Below are 17,741 nucleotides of genomic sequence, written 5' to 3' on the forward strand. Positions count from 1 at the left end.
GCCAATTTCTTCCTGGCACAAACTGAAGTTTTGATATTGCCTTTAAAACTTTAACTGGTTTAAGGATTAGAACCTCTCTCTTTACAAATCTTTTGGGTTGTTAGGTTCTGCTGGATGGGCTTTTTTGAAAATGCACCCCACCCCACCCCATCCCCCCATACACTGCCATCCTGCCAATTGGTCATTGTATCTTATAAATGTTGTATCTTGATGAACGTATCTTTTCTTTTATGTACACTGAGAGCATATGCACCAAATTCCTTGTGTGTCCAATCACACTTGGCCAGTAAAAAACTCTATTCTATTCTATAAGTAGACTGGATAAGCCAGATCAGTCAGGGGCTATTATTCCTGAGACTCAGTATTATTTCTGGATTGGGGTTAGCCTACATCCAAATACCACTTGCAGAGGAACAAAAGCAGAAGGGAAGTGTACTGCCAGCACTCCAGAGGTTCTTGGTTTGTACTTGCAAAAAAGAAAGAAAGAAAGAAATGCTGGAGTAAGATAGACTTGGCCTGGAACAGCAAAGCTGTTGTATTCTTAGGTCTTTTTATCAGGCAGAATAACAGAACGGCAGAATAATAGAGTTGGAAGGGACCTCGGAGGTCTTCTAGTCCAGGGGTCTCCAACCTTGGCAACTTTAAGACTTGTGAACTTCAAGTCCCAGAATTCCTCAGCCAGTTTTGGAGTTGGAGACCCCTGTTCTAGTCCAACCCCCTTCTCAAGCAGGAAACCCTATACCACTTCAGACATATGGTTTTCTAATCTTTTCTTAAAAATTTGATGGAGCAGCCACAACTTCTGAAGGCAAGTTATTCCACTGTATTTTCTGACAGTTCTCACTGTCAGGAAATTTCTCCTTAGTTCTAGGTTGGTTCTCTCCTTGATTAGTTTCCATCCACTGCTTTTTGTCCTATCTTCAGGTGCTTTGAGAAATAGGTTGATTCTGGCAGTCCCTTAGGCAGGAAAATGTACTCTCTTTAGAGTTGTATACAGGTAGTCCTCAACTTATGACCACAATTGAGCCCAAAATTTATGTTAAGCGAGAAATTTGTTAAGTGAGTTTTGCCCCAGTTTACAACTTCTTTTGTCACATTTGTTAAGTGAATCACTAAGGTTGTTAAATTAGTAACGTGGTTGTTAAATGAATCTGGTTTCCCCATTGACTTTGCTTGTCAAAAGGTTGAAAAAGGGGACCAAATGATTCCAGGTCACTGCAACTGTCATAAATGTGAGTCAGTTGTTAAACATCTGAATATAAATCACATGACCACGGGGATGCTGCAATGGTCATAAGTGTGAAAAATGATCATCACTTTTTTCTGTGCTGTTGTAAGTTCAAATAGCTAAATGAACTGTTGTAAGTCAAGGACTACTTGTATAGTCCCCACTCTCTCAGGGAGTAGATTTTGATGGAGATGCATCTCTTTGATGAGATTGTTCATTGTTATTTGATTTTGGTATTCATTTTATCATTAATTAATTTCATTTGTATTTTTGCTTATTGTTCCTTTTTTAAAAAACAAATCTACTAGGTCTTTGAAGGCTTGGTACAGCAGAAAGCTAGGGTGTGAAACAAATGAACAAATAAATAGATATGTACTATATAAACACATTGATACAGGGAGAGCAGCTGAATTAAGAGGCTATAAAATAAAAATAAAAAAGCCCAGATTGTGACATAAACAAAGCTTTATAGCCCACAAAGTATGTGGTTCTTCCTGAAAATCATTTACTGGGTTCAGAGGAATACTCCCGCCTACCCAATCCCCCAATATTTTAAAGAAAAGAGATCACTACACTGAAGGCCAAGATTTGCACTAAAGAAGCTGTGTTGCTACGATCTATCCATAGCTCCAGCTGAATTTATGGGTAAGGTCCTTTGTGATTTTATTCAATGCGAATGTCTCTTGATTTTTCTCTAACGTTGTTTAAAACCTGGACTAGCCTTTCCACTGAGTACTTTGACTTCTTCATCAAATGGTAAAGACACCACTTTACCATTTGTTGAGGATATCACAATGTTGCCATGTTTTCATTGTCACTCTCCTGCACCTGCCTGAGGATGGTTTTGAATGCTTTGGCGTATGCATAGTATTTTCCATGTTTTGCAAGCACAAGGCAGCTCTGTATCCAGTCTAGTGTGAACAGTTCAGTGTGTGGACTCACACTTCCTCTGTGAAGTCTCAGAGGAGATGGGCAAGTGAAATTGGTTCAGCAGGTCTGTTGTGGGATTGCTGCTCTTGTGTATGGTCTCTTAGGCTCTAAGAGTTTTGCAATGCTGCTTCGCCTGTAATGGAGTTTGGAATGCCAGCTTCTGTCACTATTTTTGTTAAGGGTATTTTTTTCCCCCTTACATGTTAGTTGACCAATTGATTTAAAAGTGGTCTCTTCATTCATTATTCAGTTTAGAGCCCACCCAAGACTACAACATATAGCATTAAAAGCAAGAAAGTAGTAGAACAATAGGCATCCTTATCATGTGCTTCTAGAAGACAGAAGATACTTAACTGGATAAAATTGTAGTGTCTTGAAACCATCCTAATCCAAGGAGTGGGAGAACAACCAAGTTTCCAGTGCTTTTTTAAACATATTCAGAGCCATGCAGATATCTGCTGTTCTTGAGTACAGGCACTGCAACAGAGAAAGTAGATGACATTGCTAGATGAAGGGGACTTGAAGCTCACTATCTTCTGCTTTAGATGGTTCCTCAAATGTCACAGGTGTTGCCTTGACCAAGAGCTATGCAACCTAAACCATCTGACAGATGTAGAGTGCATGTATAGCACTCCTGCTTTGGAACACCAGTTCAATTCATGCCATGCTCCAAAGAAGGCAGCCTGAGGGGGCTTTCTGAATGCACTGGGGGTGGATGGTGACTATTTAGCATTCTTGTATTTTTGTCATTATTCTTAATAATAATAATAATAATAATAATAATAATAATAATAATAATAATAATAATAATAATAATAATAATAATAATAATAATAATAATAATAATAATAATAATAATAATAATAATAATTTAATTTGTATACCGCCCTTCTCCCGAAGGACTCAGGGCGGTGAACAGGCAAGTAAAATACAAACAGAAACATACACAATATTAAAACAACCCTTAAGAAACTTATTCAATTAGCCAGGAAATTTAAAATAACATTACACCCCATAAAATTACAAAACAATTACATTACGTTAACAATTCGGTATACTTTAAAGGGTGGGTCTATTATTTTATCGATATTTCTATAGCTGAATGCATTTCTCAAACTCTTCAATAACACTTTTCCAGTGGCTCAGCTGCATAAATCCAAATGACAAGACAGTAGCCAAGAGATACAAAAATCTAACCCTTTGCTGAACAATGTTTTCTTAATGGTTCAGAGGCTAATGGTTCAGAGGCTGACCAGTGGAGAGTTCAATAGTCATCTTGGAAACATTTTCAGAATATATACTCAAGAGCACCCACAGTTTAACCTGACTGTCATACACAGCCAAATCGTCAAAACCTAACACAGTAGCTAGCTACTTTGGGGCAGCACAAACCAGGTGACCAATACATTACAATACACTAGAGACAGGTGAACTTTTTGCTGCCATGTAACAATTGTCAGGGTGCTGAGTCAAATTTGGGAGAGGGGAATATTGGATGGCCACACACAGAAATTAATGGTGTCCCCCCCACCCCAGGGTTGTGATCTTTGAATTTCATCCAGAAGTAACCACCAACCACTGCCTTGACAGAGTTATACAGTACAGCAACAAAGCATGATTCCATTCTAGATGTCTAGTAAAGCCCAGCTATGATGGCTGCAAGATTTAGGGCAATAGAAATTTCTTCAGCTTCCATGTTTGAAAGGACAGAGGGCAAAGGCAGTTGTGAAAGAAGCAATGAAGTGTTACACAAAAAGAGAACTCAGTCCTGAGAAAGTGAAAAGAAATCCAGTCAATCCTGCCTTGATTTTGTCTGATATAAATTAGTTTATTCTACAGTAAAGACCATCTTTGGAATTTCTGCGGTTTTTATTCCTTGACCTAGCCTACTTTGAAGGGCTGGCAGCACTCTTGAAAAGGCTTGGAAGCAAATTCTAATTTCTTCCACTCTCTTTTGCTCCTTGTCGACTGTCAAGGGAAATCCAAGCCACAGAAATAATTTTTGAGTTTGTATTTTTATGCATTTATTTCAGTGGTGAAATCCAATTTTTTTTACTACCAGTTCTGTGGGAGTGGCTTGGTGGGCATAGTTTGGCTTGGTGGGCGTGGCAGGGGAAGGATACTGCAAAATCTCCCAATCCCACCCCACTCCTGGGGGAAGGATATTGCAAAATCTCCATTCTCACCCCACTCTGAGGCCCGCCAGGGGTGGTATTTGCCTAAACTACTGAACTACTCAAAATTTCTGCTACTGGTTCTGCAAACTGCTCAAAATTTCCACTAAGGGTTCTCCAGAACCTATCCGAACCTGCTGGATTTCACCAAATTTATTTCTACCTCGAATGAAAAGAGGTGGATCTGATTTGTAGCCCTCTATGAATCCCGGTCACTACTGTTTGTGGGGGTGTACAGCTCCTTGCCCACCTTCAGCCCTCAGGGGTTATCCATACATGCATCTGAAGGTGATGAGAGATGTGGTCCAGAAGACATCTGGGAAACTTCGGGTTGAGGAAGGCTTGGCGCGGGGTAGCTGGTGTGCGCCTGTATTTCCTAAACCTTACTTATCATCCAGAAAAGGAAGGAAGGAAGGTGGATGAGAAGAGTGCTCCCGATTCTCAGGACGGGGTGATTAAGCTCTGGCCCCCACCGTGTCCTCGCAGAACACTTCCTTCTCTTGGAGTGGCTGCCTAATTTCTCAGGGGAGGGTTGCCAAAAGTCTTCTTCCCGTCCCTCCCGGGTTTGCCCCGTAGGGTTGTCCTTGTTAGGGGGAGGGCGAAGGCTCTTCGCTTAGGTTAGCAGGAGTTCCTCTCAGAGGCCCCCCAGAATTGCCCGCACGGCTCCGAGGAGCCGGGCACTTAAGAGGGGACCTCGATAGTCCCTTTGGCGGGAGGCGGGCGTGCAAAAGGCAGCGACCAGCTCAGCCTCTGCCCCTCCGCTGTGGCAATTGCAAGCAAGCCCACTTCGTCGCTCGCTCTTTTCTCCCGATCAAGCGGCTGGCAAAGGAAGCGAGCGATCCCCGAGGGTTTTTTTTTGTTTTGTTTTTTTAGAGGATGCTTCGGCTCCTGGCAAGACGAGCAGCCTAAGCCCTGCCCCGAGGGAACCCCTGGAGCGGAGCAATCCCCGCCCGCCCACCGGCCCGCTCGGCGGAGCGCCGCGCCGACGCTTCCCTGGAGCCTCCCGGCCGGCGGATTCTCAGCGCCTGGAGCTCCCACGGCTGCTTCTCTCGCCTTTTTTTTTTTTTTTGGTTTTTTGTTTCCTTCCCCCATTGGTCGGTGATGTATGCATTTACATCGCCTCCCAACTTTTCCGAAGAACAGCTTGGTAAGTCGAGGTACCGGACGGGCAGGCGGGCGGTGCAGAAGTGGGATCCGGAGTAGGGAAAGCAGCGGGAGAACCGAGGAGGTGGGGAGTTCTGGAGCAAGAGGCGTGTGGGGGGGAGACTTTAAAAGCATGAGGGCAGAGGTGTGAACAGCAGGGAAAGGCATCCAGAGCAGGGATTGGGGTATGTCACTTTTCCTTTTGACTATCCCTTTGTAATGATGGCGAGTAGGGAGAAAAGTATTGAGCGTGTGCAGAGTTCATTCTCTCCCCCTCCGTCCGCCCCCCTCCCCTCCCCATCATCGCCATCACCTCTGAACCTAGGTTTCTTTTTAAAAGGACTTGGTGAAAGGGAAGTTGCGGGGACCACAACCCGAGAAAAACCATTGCCTTTTACAATAAGCGTTCCTTTCCTGGACCGTTTGGCTTAGTGTATAAATTCCATGTCTAAACTTTCTTCCGCTGAATTTAGCTAGAGATAAGAGGAGGAAAAGAAAGGCTTTGAAAAACTAAAAGCTTTCTAAAAAAAAACAAAACACCTAAAAGCTTCTCCGTTGTCTTTTATGGCTAAAGCAAGAAAAACACTCCCCCCTCCCTTGGATTTAAAGTGCTCCTAATATGAAATGTATAGGCTATTGCAGCGTTACTTGCTTTACACATGGTTTTATTTCTGTGCACATTATGTTTGGTTGCCTGGTCCCCATTGTCCTGGACTTGCAAGCTATCAGCGAGTTTTGGAACAATGTGATTGCTGTTTAACTCCCAGGGAGTCTATATAAGTGGATGAGCTCTCACTTCCTAATGCAGTAGCTCAAGTAACACTGTCTATTCAAAACCCTCCTCCTTACTTCAAGGAGCTTAGCAAAGTATTTTTCAAACCTTCCAGAAATAAGAAAGGTGGTGTTTGGTGTCCCATGTCTATGCCTGTCATAGGTTATTCATTAAAATGAAAGTATCACTCCTGCGATCTTTCTATCAACTTTTGGTAAATGTGTAATGCCTTCCATGAAACTGCTATGTAGAAAGAGATAATTTGAAAAGAGGGGGAATCTTGCTATTGTTGAGTTTTTTTAAAATATGTATGTATGTATATATGTGTGTGTGTGTGTGTGAGATCTCTGCTTAAGACCCAATTAACAGTGGGTGTTTAATTCCCATCCTAGTACTGCTAGCTGTGGATAATGGGAACTGTAGCATCCCCCCCATCCCAGTTAAAAGGGAGGGGGACAGAGGGAGGGAGGGAGGGAGGGGGACAGAGTGGGGGGAAGAGAGCGAGAACTCGCATTCTGGCAAGCAAAAATCACCACAGATGTGTTACTGGAGGTATTGTGGAGATCCCCATGCAAGGAACTGTTAGCTTTTATTTTTAAAAAATAACAGTTCACTACAACCGTGTGCTGTAGCTTTTATGGAAATGGAAAGCCTGTGGCCTTCCAGATGTTGCCAAACTACTATTCCCAGCATCCTCACCATTGGTCATGCTAGCTGGGGCTGCTCTAGCAATATCTGAAGAATTTTTTACTCCCCAGAGTTCCTGAAGCAATTAACTTTTCATCTTTGAATAACTTAATAGATGATTTGATACATATGATCCTATTCTGGAAGTGTGATAAATGTGTACATAAATATACAATATAAATTGTTTTCTTATTTATAAATCACGTAAGAGTCCAAACAGTAATGGTTTTTGCTATCTTAAGTAAGCAAGCAGTACATTTCTGGGATGTATACACTTCTTTTAATGAATGTGATAGTAAGTTGTTTCTTTTAAGGATTCACAATTCACAGGTCTCTTCTCATTGCTTATTACCTTTAATCAATGTTTACACTTCAGGTTCAGGAAGAGCTCCTGTGCATTTAAACTGAAAGATGTGAATTAGAACAGGGTCACTATAGCTTCTTCTTTGAAAAATCAATTAATGGCCACAAACAGGAACTTAAACCTGTTACACTTCTAGTTGTCATGATTTTTTTCCTCCTTGGAATGGTACATCTGATGTGTCTGTTAGGATTCAAGAGTGCCTTTGATGTGTAAAAATAAGGTCAGTTTACTTCCAAGCCACACTTTACTGCCAAGTCCTTATCTCTGAAACAAAACTGAAGTATTCTGCCCTTCAAGGACTCCTGCGAGATGCTTCTTATGCCTTTTGAAGTAGTTAGGACTAATTTATTTTTAGTTAATAAGTGTCCTCCAGATGCATCTCACACATTTAGTCTGCTCTCCACAAGTATTCAGATGATATTTTTCAAGAAAACTATCATTGTTGAAGTTGCAAATTAGTGAACATCTTTATATTGGCTGTGAACCGCCCTGAGTCCTTCGGGAGAAGGGTGGTATAAAAATCTAATTAATAATAATAATAATAATAATAATAATAATAATAATAATAATAATAATAATAATAATAATAATAATAATTCTTTTCTGTTGCTGATGCTGTTTTGCCCTTCTTAAATGTGTAATCTGCTGTACAGTGCACAAAGCTTACACAATTCAGTTGTACAAAGGCTCTTTCTTCTCACTGAATAATAGAGACAAGCAGGATACCCTAACTAAATAATGTAGCAATTGGTTCTTCCTATCAGCCATACCTGATGCTAGACTCAGTGTATTAACTATAACATTTCTAAGATAGATGCATCTTCTGCGAGATAAGCTCAGTCACTGTTTAGAGAAGGAAATGTGCCCTAAATATTCTTCTAATGGTTTATTATGAGGTCAAAACTTAGTAAGTATTTGGGAGTAAGTAATTACTGTGATATTTGGAATCATTCAATCAGCTGCATTTGTTTCAGGGTGATTGTTCCTATAGATCTGCATTCCTATATGAATTAAAATGATAATTTTTAATTGAATGATTGCAAGCTGCCTAAAGTCACCTTTGGTGAGATGAGTGACATATAAATTTAATTATCAACCAAATAAATGAAATACCATTATTCTGGCAACTTTGTTACTTAAATTACACAGTATTTTAAGAGCAATATGGAGAAGCCACAAAATAGACTAGAATAGAATTTTATTGGCCAAGTGTGATTGGACACACAAGGAATTTATCTTGGTGCATATGCCCTCAGTGGACATAAAAGAAAGATACGTTCATCAAGAATCATAAGGTACAACATTTAATGATAGTCATAGGGTACAAATATGCAATCAAATCATATTAGGAACAGTCAATATAAATCGTAAGGATACAAGCAACAAAGTTACAGTCATACAGTCATAAGTGGGAGGTGATGGGTGATAGGAATGATGAGAAGATTAATAGTAATGCAGACTTAGTAACTAGTTCGACAGTGTTTAGGGAATTATTTGTTTAGCAGAATGATGATGTTCGATTGAAAACTGTTTTTGTTCTGGTGTGCAGTGCTCTATTGTTTTGAGGGTAGGAGTTGAAACATGTTAGAAAATTAGAAAAGAAAAAGAAAATATGTTTATTCCAATTGCTGCTTCCTAATTTCTTGATCTGACAAAATCACAAGTGTTTGTTTCTCTATGCTTTCAGAGGGCAAAGATATTAGGAGAAATAGAAATGAACAATTTTACCAGAATTTTGGCACCTCTACTTTATTTCTCAGGATTTTGTAGCGCATGCAAAGAACTTATAAAGTGACATATACTAAAACATACCCTAAGTCAGTATTGCAGACTTCCTTAGTTTTCTTTGATAAGAACAGATCATAGGTTTTCTTTAAATAATAGAAATATTCAGGCAGCAATATAAAGGCTAACTCCTTTGGGAAAGTTGTGCTGACTTCATAAAGCACATTTGCATGTCAAGGGAGATTATTCTTGATGTGCTAATAAATTGTAGTTTAGGTACAGTAAAGTATTTTACCATATTAAGAAATTGAAACTTCTAATCTTGACAATGGACCTACTACATTTGAAGATTCTTTTCATGTTAGCTGTTTACTTATATGAACAGAACGGGTAAGGTTATTTCTGAAGGTATTCATTTATATGTTTACTGTAAAAATATTAATTTAAATACCTTAAAGTGGGTACTTTTAAATCAGGCCAAAAAAATTAACTTGTTTAATAAATTAAGGAACATTTCCTCTGATCTTGGGAAGGAAGATAGAATTTTATATGGCAGAAATGTTAATCTTGCTGGCTTGAAAATAAAGAATACATGTATTAGTTAGTTTGCTTGCTTGCTTTAGTTCTTTATTTATATCCTATTATAACCTTTCCTTTAAAGAGTTCAAGGTAGCATGTGTGAAGCCATTCCTCAATTTATTCTCTCAACAAACAGGTTGAGCTGATAGAAAACAATTAGCCCAAAGTCACCCAGCAAGTAGCACAATGAGACAAGGCCTTTCATTGTATCTCCCCAGCCCTATTTCAAAACTTTTACTTATTTTGGTCTTTATTATTTCATATAATTCAGCAAAGAAAGCATAAAAGGTGACATTTTCTTTTTAAAAGTTACTACTGGAGCATTATTTTGCTTTATTACAACAGTTACAAATTATCTTTAGTGTTTTCATGAACACTTGAAGTGAAATATTGAAATTAATTCAGTAGAATACTATAGCAGTAAGTAATATACATACAGTATATATATTATTTTTCAGTAACTCTTACAGAAAGCCTTGTAAGATATGTTATCATTGTTTATACTGCATGCTGATAAAAAATTAGATCTGAATTAAAGATATCTTAGTTTAGCTTTCTTTACTGTCATCAAAGATTGCTGTTTTTGAATTTCTCTTGAATTTTCATGAAATTTGCTTTCTGCTATCCATTAGTAGAAATGTTTTTTTTCTGATCATACAAGTTCCTAAAGAAAAAAGAACAATGACTTTGCTGCCTGAGCACAATTTACAAACTCAGTTCTATATATTTTTTCCAACAACGTTCTTCCTTCATATACTTTTCCAGAGAACTAACAACTTTTTATAGGCTTTAGGCAGATATTTATGTTATTCGTATGTAGGAAGCTACATCTTATTTCAATTGTGTTGCTATGTTAAGCAAATTCTTTCATATAACCATAATCACTTCCCTTCATGTGAGTTTCAAATGAAATTTGAAACTTCCTACCTGGATTAAATGTTTTCCCATCCAGGCTAATATTTCATACTAAGCCTGATTTGACAATGGTCAAACCAGGCTTAGTATAAACCACAATTTACTTGATGCACACATCATGCTAAGTGATAAAGCATGATTTATAAACCAGAATGGCTGAATTCTCCAATCTGCTTACCAATCTGTTCACCAAACAAGTCATGTTATGGCTTGGCACAAAGAGTGAATCCTGCCCAAGTTTCTCATGTTGCTAGGGCGACATCAAGAAAGTTTTTATGTCCTGCTTGTGGTCACCTGATTGGCTACTGTAGAAAATAGAATGTTGTAATATTAGCCTGAACTAGGAGAACTTGTCTTCCATTTATTGGGTTTTCTTAATAGAGTTGTCTAATTGCATGCATGTCGGTATATTAATTTTTTTTTAAAAAACACCAGCAATATCACAAGACTGGAATGAAAGCCAGGACTAACCTCTAAGAGGGCACATCCACAAGACAAAACAGTACAGCACCAATTCTTTTCACTTCTTTGTTGATTTTAGTATTCTTTCTATTACAACTTTTATTATTACCTTTTTATTTTCTGTTCTTGTTTGTAATTTATTAGGTGCTCTGTATATGGATTAAAGATCAAAGCAAAGCAATACACTGATTCTGCCACCACCATCATCATAGGTTTATGCTTTGTTGAAGTGCCCACTTTTTAAAAAATACCAATTAACATTTAAATATTAGTGCAGAGCTAATAATAAAAACGTAAGGAGAACCAAAGATCCATATGATTCAATACCCTGTTTCTTCTGCTGGACAGTCAGATGCAGTCTACAAACAATATATCAGCCCTATATATGTAGGTTTTGGCATATTCGGGTCTTTTCCCGAAAGGTTGAGAGTATCTTGGCGACATTTCGATGAGGTCTCACTTGGCATCTTCAGGCTGGTGCTTACGGCTTCATGCTTGTGCGAGCAAAGATGATGAAAGAGTAAGATGATGAAGATGATGAAGCACTTTGCTCACACAAGCACGAAGCTGTAAGCACTAGCCTGAAGATGACGAGTGAGACCTCGTCGAAACATCACCAAGATACTCTCAACCTTACACGGGAAAAGACCTGAATATGCCAAAACCTACATATCTATACCAATGAAAATCTACGAAAACAAATAAATATATATATATAACAAATATACATTATATATATATAATATTTAACCATATATTTTTTTGGCCCAGTTACGGCTGTTTATAGGCTTACGGCTTCAGATAGTAGAGTAAAACTGATGTATAACCACATTATAAGCCATTGATAGCAGTAAATATCTGAATTTGTCCAATCCCCTATAAAAGTCCGATAAATTCTTGGAATATCAATACATTTTGGCCATGTTTGAGTGACTATTCTCTTTGGAGTAATCAGTTTAATATGAAAAAGAGTAAGAATTAGTAAACCGAAAAAAGTAAGGAATGAGATGAGGGGAATAGATCCAATAAATACCAATACCATTCAGTATACCTTACCATAACTTTCTCTTCTTGCAAACTATCTTTTTAACCATATCCATACAGTGCTTCATATATCTCCAATGAGCACACCAAATGACATCATAAACATACTTTATGATCCATTAAATCACCATTTGCATTGAATAAAGTACACACCATAAATTCTAGCTTTACTCAGTGGTCAACCACTAAGTTTGAATTTATTCTCATAGATATTTTACATCCATAATATATTCTTATCATAATCATCAACCAACCTCCAACTTCATAGTCACCGAAACATTCCATAATTTAAATCTAATAGACAACATTCATTTCAATTCTGCTTTTCAATGCATCCTGTCATTCCCATACAAATAACTGCAGCATTCTTTCCAGCATTCCATTATTTCGGTTTCATCCCACATCATTTCATCATTTTTAATTATTGCTTGGTTCTTTCCTCCCACTTTTCAAACAATTTTTTAAAAAACATCTATCAAAACCACCCTCCGTTTTCTCTGTTTCTTTTAATTGTTCCTTCTTCTTTTTGATTACATAGTTTGGAAATATCCTTTCTGTAGAAATCATAAATTATATTATCCTTTTTGTAGATGTAATGTGTCATACAATATAGGAATAGCTCTTAGACTTATATAATACTCTACAGTGCTTTACAGCAGGGGTCCCCAACCTTCGGACAGTGGACAGGTGCCAGTCTACGGTGTACCAGAAACTGGTCCGCACAATCAAACAAAGGCCCATCCATGGGATGCAGGCAGCACACGAAACCATGCCCCATCAAATCTGCAAGAAAACCTCTCTCCGTGAAACAAGTCCCTGGGTGGCGCTACTCTACAGCACTCTGTGAAGAAAAGCATATTTCCCCCAACAATCTGGGTCCTCATTTAACCAACCTTGGAAGGATGGAAGGCTAAATGAACCTTGAGCTGGTCAGGATTGAACACCTAGCTGGGAGCAGAATTAGCCTGCAATACTGCATTCTAACCACTGCACTACCATGGTTCAATATTATTCTGTTGTTCTCGGTTTCTTCAGCAATCATGTTTCTCAATGTATCCATATAGACTTTTTCACTGTATTATTCCACTAAGCATCCTGTTTCACATTTTCCACTTGTGCAATTACCTATACTTTTGGGCACCCTAACACTTTTGTTTTTCACTCTCTTCTAAGCAAATTCCATATCCTCTTTGTTTGTGACAACTTCCCATTCATTTTTCCTGCAGTAGTTCTTCTTTTACTTTAACTTGTTACCTCCTTTCCTTTTCTAAGTTTCACTAAAATTACTACAAGAAATATTTTGTCTCACACTTCAAATCCTCTTTGTAAACACCTTCAATATTTTATCCTATACAATCTAATCAATCAAAAGTAGATATAAATCTACTTTTTAGATTTATATTCATTCCTTTGCAATGTATTCCCCAAACACTTCACCATTCTCATTGATTCTTAAATATCCAATTGGACCAATCTCTTTTTCAATATCATTAATTTCATTCCCATCTATGTATTCATTCATCCAAAGGATATCTCTCAAATCATTTTTATTTAGAGTACCATACCAAATCAGTTGTTTATAATAACTCATCATTATAATACTCATCACTATGTTACAACTATAGTAAAATTCATAATATGTATGTAACAACTACTACCAGCCTTTGAATTTCTATTTTCATAAATTCCCACAACAACACAAATGTTACGTATGTATACGTTCTGACATATATTTTAGCTTTTCATGCACAATTAACCCTACATCTCCACTTTAATGCATTCATATTTATTAACTCCACTTCACAAAACCAGACCCTCTTTCAGATCTATTGCATCTTTTTCCCTTTCTCTTAGTTTTATTGCTTAAAAAATACCCATTTTTAATTTATTTCATTCATTAATTCCTGTTTTTTATAATGTAGTCCTTTTATATCATAGTCTTCTATGTCATCAGATTGCTGATAAATGTTGACCTGCACTGCCCATCATGGCTTTGATCAGTTGAGACTTTTATGTAGCACTTAGCACATAGTAATATGGAGAGGATGTAGAATATATATATACCACATGTTGTATTCCTTGTTATTAGTAAGAAAATTATTGGTTACTTTAAACACATTTTGGCCAACATCCCACAAGGGCAAAAAAACCCTTATATTACTCCAAGCATATTTGTAAAATATACACATGCTAGGATTTCTAATTTGAATATTACCTTGCTAATCAGTTTAAATGATATTAATTCAGTCACTTTCTAAACTTAAGACAGAGTGAAAACATTCCAATGCTAATATTTTATTTATTCACATTTTTATACCGCCCTTCTCAGGGCAGTGTACAGCAAGTAAAACAACAATAATCCAAAACCATTTAAAATATCATAACAAAGTTAAAAATCTAATTAGACTGCTGTATGCTTAAAACTATTAGGTAAAATGTAAAAGATAAAAACCCCTGTTAAAAAACCCGCTAAAAAACCCCAAATATTAAAATCAATCAATCAGGCCAGCCCCGCTTGGTGAAAAAAGAAAGTCTTGAGCTCGCGTTTAAAGGTCCTAAGATCAGGGAGAAGATGGAGTCCCACCGGCAGCTCGTTCCACAGAGCCGGGGCCCCCACAGAGAAAGCTCTTCCCCTGGGGGTCGCCAGCCGACATTGGTTGACTGACGGCACCCTAAGGAGGCCCTCCCTGTGAGAGTGCACTGGACGCACCGGACAATGGGAGGTAACTGGCGGCAGCAGGCGGTCCCGTAAATAATAGAATCTGGATCTGAATTAAGAGGTCTTAATCACTAGTCAAGAAAATATCACTAGTCAAGGATAATGAAGAGAGAAAAAAATAATAATTCATTCATTTTTTCCCCAGTTCTCATTTAGTTAAGTGAAACAGAATTTATTGTTAAAATTTCCTTCACTCTCCTGTCCAGAAGAATAAAACAAGTGTTACATTTACACATGTCTTCATAGTTACATAGTTTAACTTCAATTTACATAGTTTAGAGATGGGTCAGGAGTGAATGAGAATGACCTTCCTTTTATTGAGAGATGTGGTCTCTCAGAGCTGAAAGAAATCTCTGAATGGCAATAACAAGATTTTTAGTTTTCAGTAAAAATATGAAAAAGAACAGATATTGGAGAAATTTTAAAAAGGAATATATATGGGGAAAATAACTACATAATAAGTTTATTTGTGAATTAAAAGAGGAAGTTGTTGGTTTAATATAGTCTGAAGGCTATGATAGAGGGAGAATTTTTTTCCTCTGTCTTATTCATCCTAATTTTATGTTTTCCATGCATAATTTTATATATTATCTATGTCATGTGTTTATCCACTTCTTTCATGATCTAAAATGTCCTAAGTATTTTAATCTTCTTTAATAGAAGGTTTGCTTCAATCTCTATAATTTTGCATAGTAATCTCTGGACCAGTTTTAGCTGTATAATATTTTTTAAAGGTCTGATAACTTATACTTCTAAAAGTATTCCAGATGTGATTACATTATGACACTGGTATTTTATTTTCAGTTATTCCCAATATTTAGATTTACATTTATTTAAAGTATGCATCTTAAACAGAAAAAAGCAAAATTTGACACTACCCAAACTCAATTAACATAAAAAAACAATAAATAAGACTGCAAACTAAAAAGTTTCAAGCTAAGCATTTCACAGCCCCGCTGAGATCAAACTGAATTACAGACTCATTTTCAGATTATACAATGCGGGGAAAGTGTATAATTTACTGCTTTCAGAACATTCCAGGTGTGTCAAGAAAGTTCAAACTGTACAACATTTGAAATGTGAGTTTTGGAATGTTGAGTTTGGGATTCCCATTTTCCCCATATGAAATCAATCATCTCTCATTTGTCTTGCTTTGACCACACATAGGTGTATATATAGGAAGGAATATTCTACTGATTGTGAATCTGATGTAAAATTAGCCAACATGATTACAGTATTACAGTTTACAGATTACAGTTATTTTTTAATTGCATAGGAGAAACAATTCTTAAGCATTTAAACATTTGTGTTCTGTCTGCATGAGCAACCACAGAATTGAGTTCTGTAATGATTTAATAGCAGCCAGTTCATCTAATAAGTACAGTTTTTAAGAGCACAACAGCCATGAAGAAACACTTCTCTGACTATATTTTGCATTTGGTAGTATGCAAATAAAGCTCCAAAGTATAGTAGCATGAACTATAAATTCATATGTAGATTGCACATTTTTGCCTTTGGAGAGCTGCTTGCAAAGCTCTACAGTCTGCATGGCCTCATGATTTTCTTCCAGGTTTGTCAGCGGCAGTTCAAATCCTTAAGAAGAGATGTGAAATTACAAAATACTGCAATCAGAAATTTCTTGAAGATTACCATCAATTTTCCACAATCAGTAGCTGAAATCTGTTTGTCTGTAATGTTCACCATTACTTTTAGTCCTTGCTTTTGGGAGAGCAGTGCCCAGTTTGTATCTACCACACAAGGGCTGGCCAAATAACAAGAATCTTACAAAGTTTTGATAGTAGGACAGGTAATCCTGAAGTCTCCCATTATAGTCCCAAATCAAGGTTGCAGTCTGAAACTAGCTGCTATGCTACCCATCTCTGATAAGTTTCAGGTTATCTTGATTAATTTTATTCCAAATTTCAAGAAAACATTATGGGAAGGGAAGAATATAAATTTTAAGGAGCCATAAAGATGGAAAAACTCCAACATACCACCAATCTTACTTTGAGTCATAGAATAAATCATCTAGGTCAGTAATGGCAAACGTTTTGGTATCAGTGTGTCTGAAGGTGAGAAAGTGCCTAACTTTACTCAGCTGGTATGTCCCTTTCCCCCAAACAAAGGAGAAATAATTATCTATAGCCCCCCTGCCATGTCAACCACCCTAAACAGCAGCACTTGGCAGCAGGGCTAAGGCTGGGCCTAAAGTAGAGGCCCAGGCCTTGTCTTCAGGCCCTAGTGCTACTGCTGCCAATCAAAAAGTTTGTTATGTATTGTGTATAGTTGTCACTTGAAGTTCTCATTCTGGTCCTCTGTTGGAGTGGGAAAATACTCTCTCCAAAATTGGTTGTTTGGCTGATCAGTTTCATATAAAAGGAACTATGTCAGCCAGGGAGTGAGATTGCCTCACAGGCAGTATTGCATAAAGAACTGTTAGAAATCACTCTGGCCTCGCCTCCATTCTTCGCCCAGAACTTAACAAAGGTCATCTTGCACTATTCCCCAAGGTGCACAAACCTGGGAGACCAGTGTGGTTGCTGCGATGGTCCAGTGCTCCCCATGAAATGCCCAAACTGCTTATCTTCAGAGCCTCTTTCTGTTGACAGACCCCTGCAGCCTACCTGAGGTTGCTCGAAGTTGCACGAGGCCTTTGTTCTTTAAGCAGCTTTGGAGATAATGCTTTCCTGAGGCATCTGCAGCCTCTAAAAATCATGCAAAAGCACGTTCCAGTCTTGCATGAATTTTGCAGAGCAGAGCCCATTCTTGTGCTGCCTCAATATCTCCATATTGCACGAGAATGGGATATGCTTTTGAGACTAGCTGTTGTTGGGGGTTGGTGAATCCTGGCATGTCCACCTAAATTATCATGATGTGTCACTTTTTGATGAGACACATGTCACAGATTCACCATCACTATCCTAAAACTATCTTTCCTTATCCATTTTCAACACAGGTCTTTATTTACTTTTGACTAAGTCTGTTTTAGGGGGAGTGTC

General features: G+C 37.7%; 1 protein-coding gene across 2 annotated transcripts in view; it reads left to right on the top strand.

The window, feature by feature from the left end:
* The first annotated feature begins 4,953 nt into the window (after positions 1-4,953).
* MME (membrane metalloendopeptidase) overlaps positions 4,954-17,741 on the top strand; it is a 74,042-nt gene continuing 61,254 nt past the window's right edge. The window contains exon 1 of one of the 2 annotated variants that reach the window (XM_058187837.1): positions 4,954-5,479. The gene's annotated coding sequence lies outside the window, so the exon portion shown is untranslated. Of the gene's footprint in view, positions 5,480-5,540; positions 5,661-17,741 lie in introns of those variants that run through there. The other variant, XM_058187838.1, reaches the window with a different exon arrangement.

Source organism: Ahaetulla prasina, chromosome 6 (assembly GCF_028640845.1).
Source record: "Ahaetulla prasina isolate Xishuangbanna chromosome 6, ASM2864084v1, whole genome shotgun sequence".
NCBI lineage: Eukaryota > Metazoa > Chordata > Lepidosauria > Squamata > Colubridae > Ahaetulla > Ahaetulla prasina.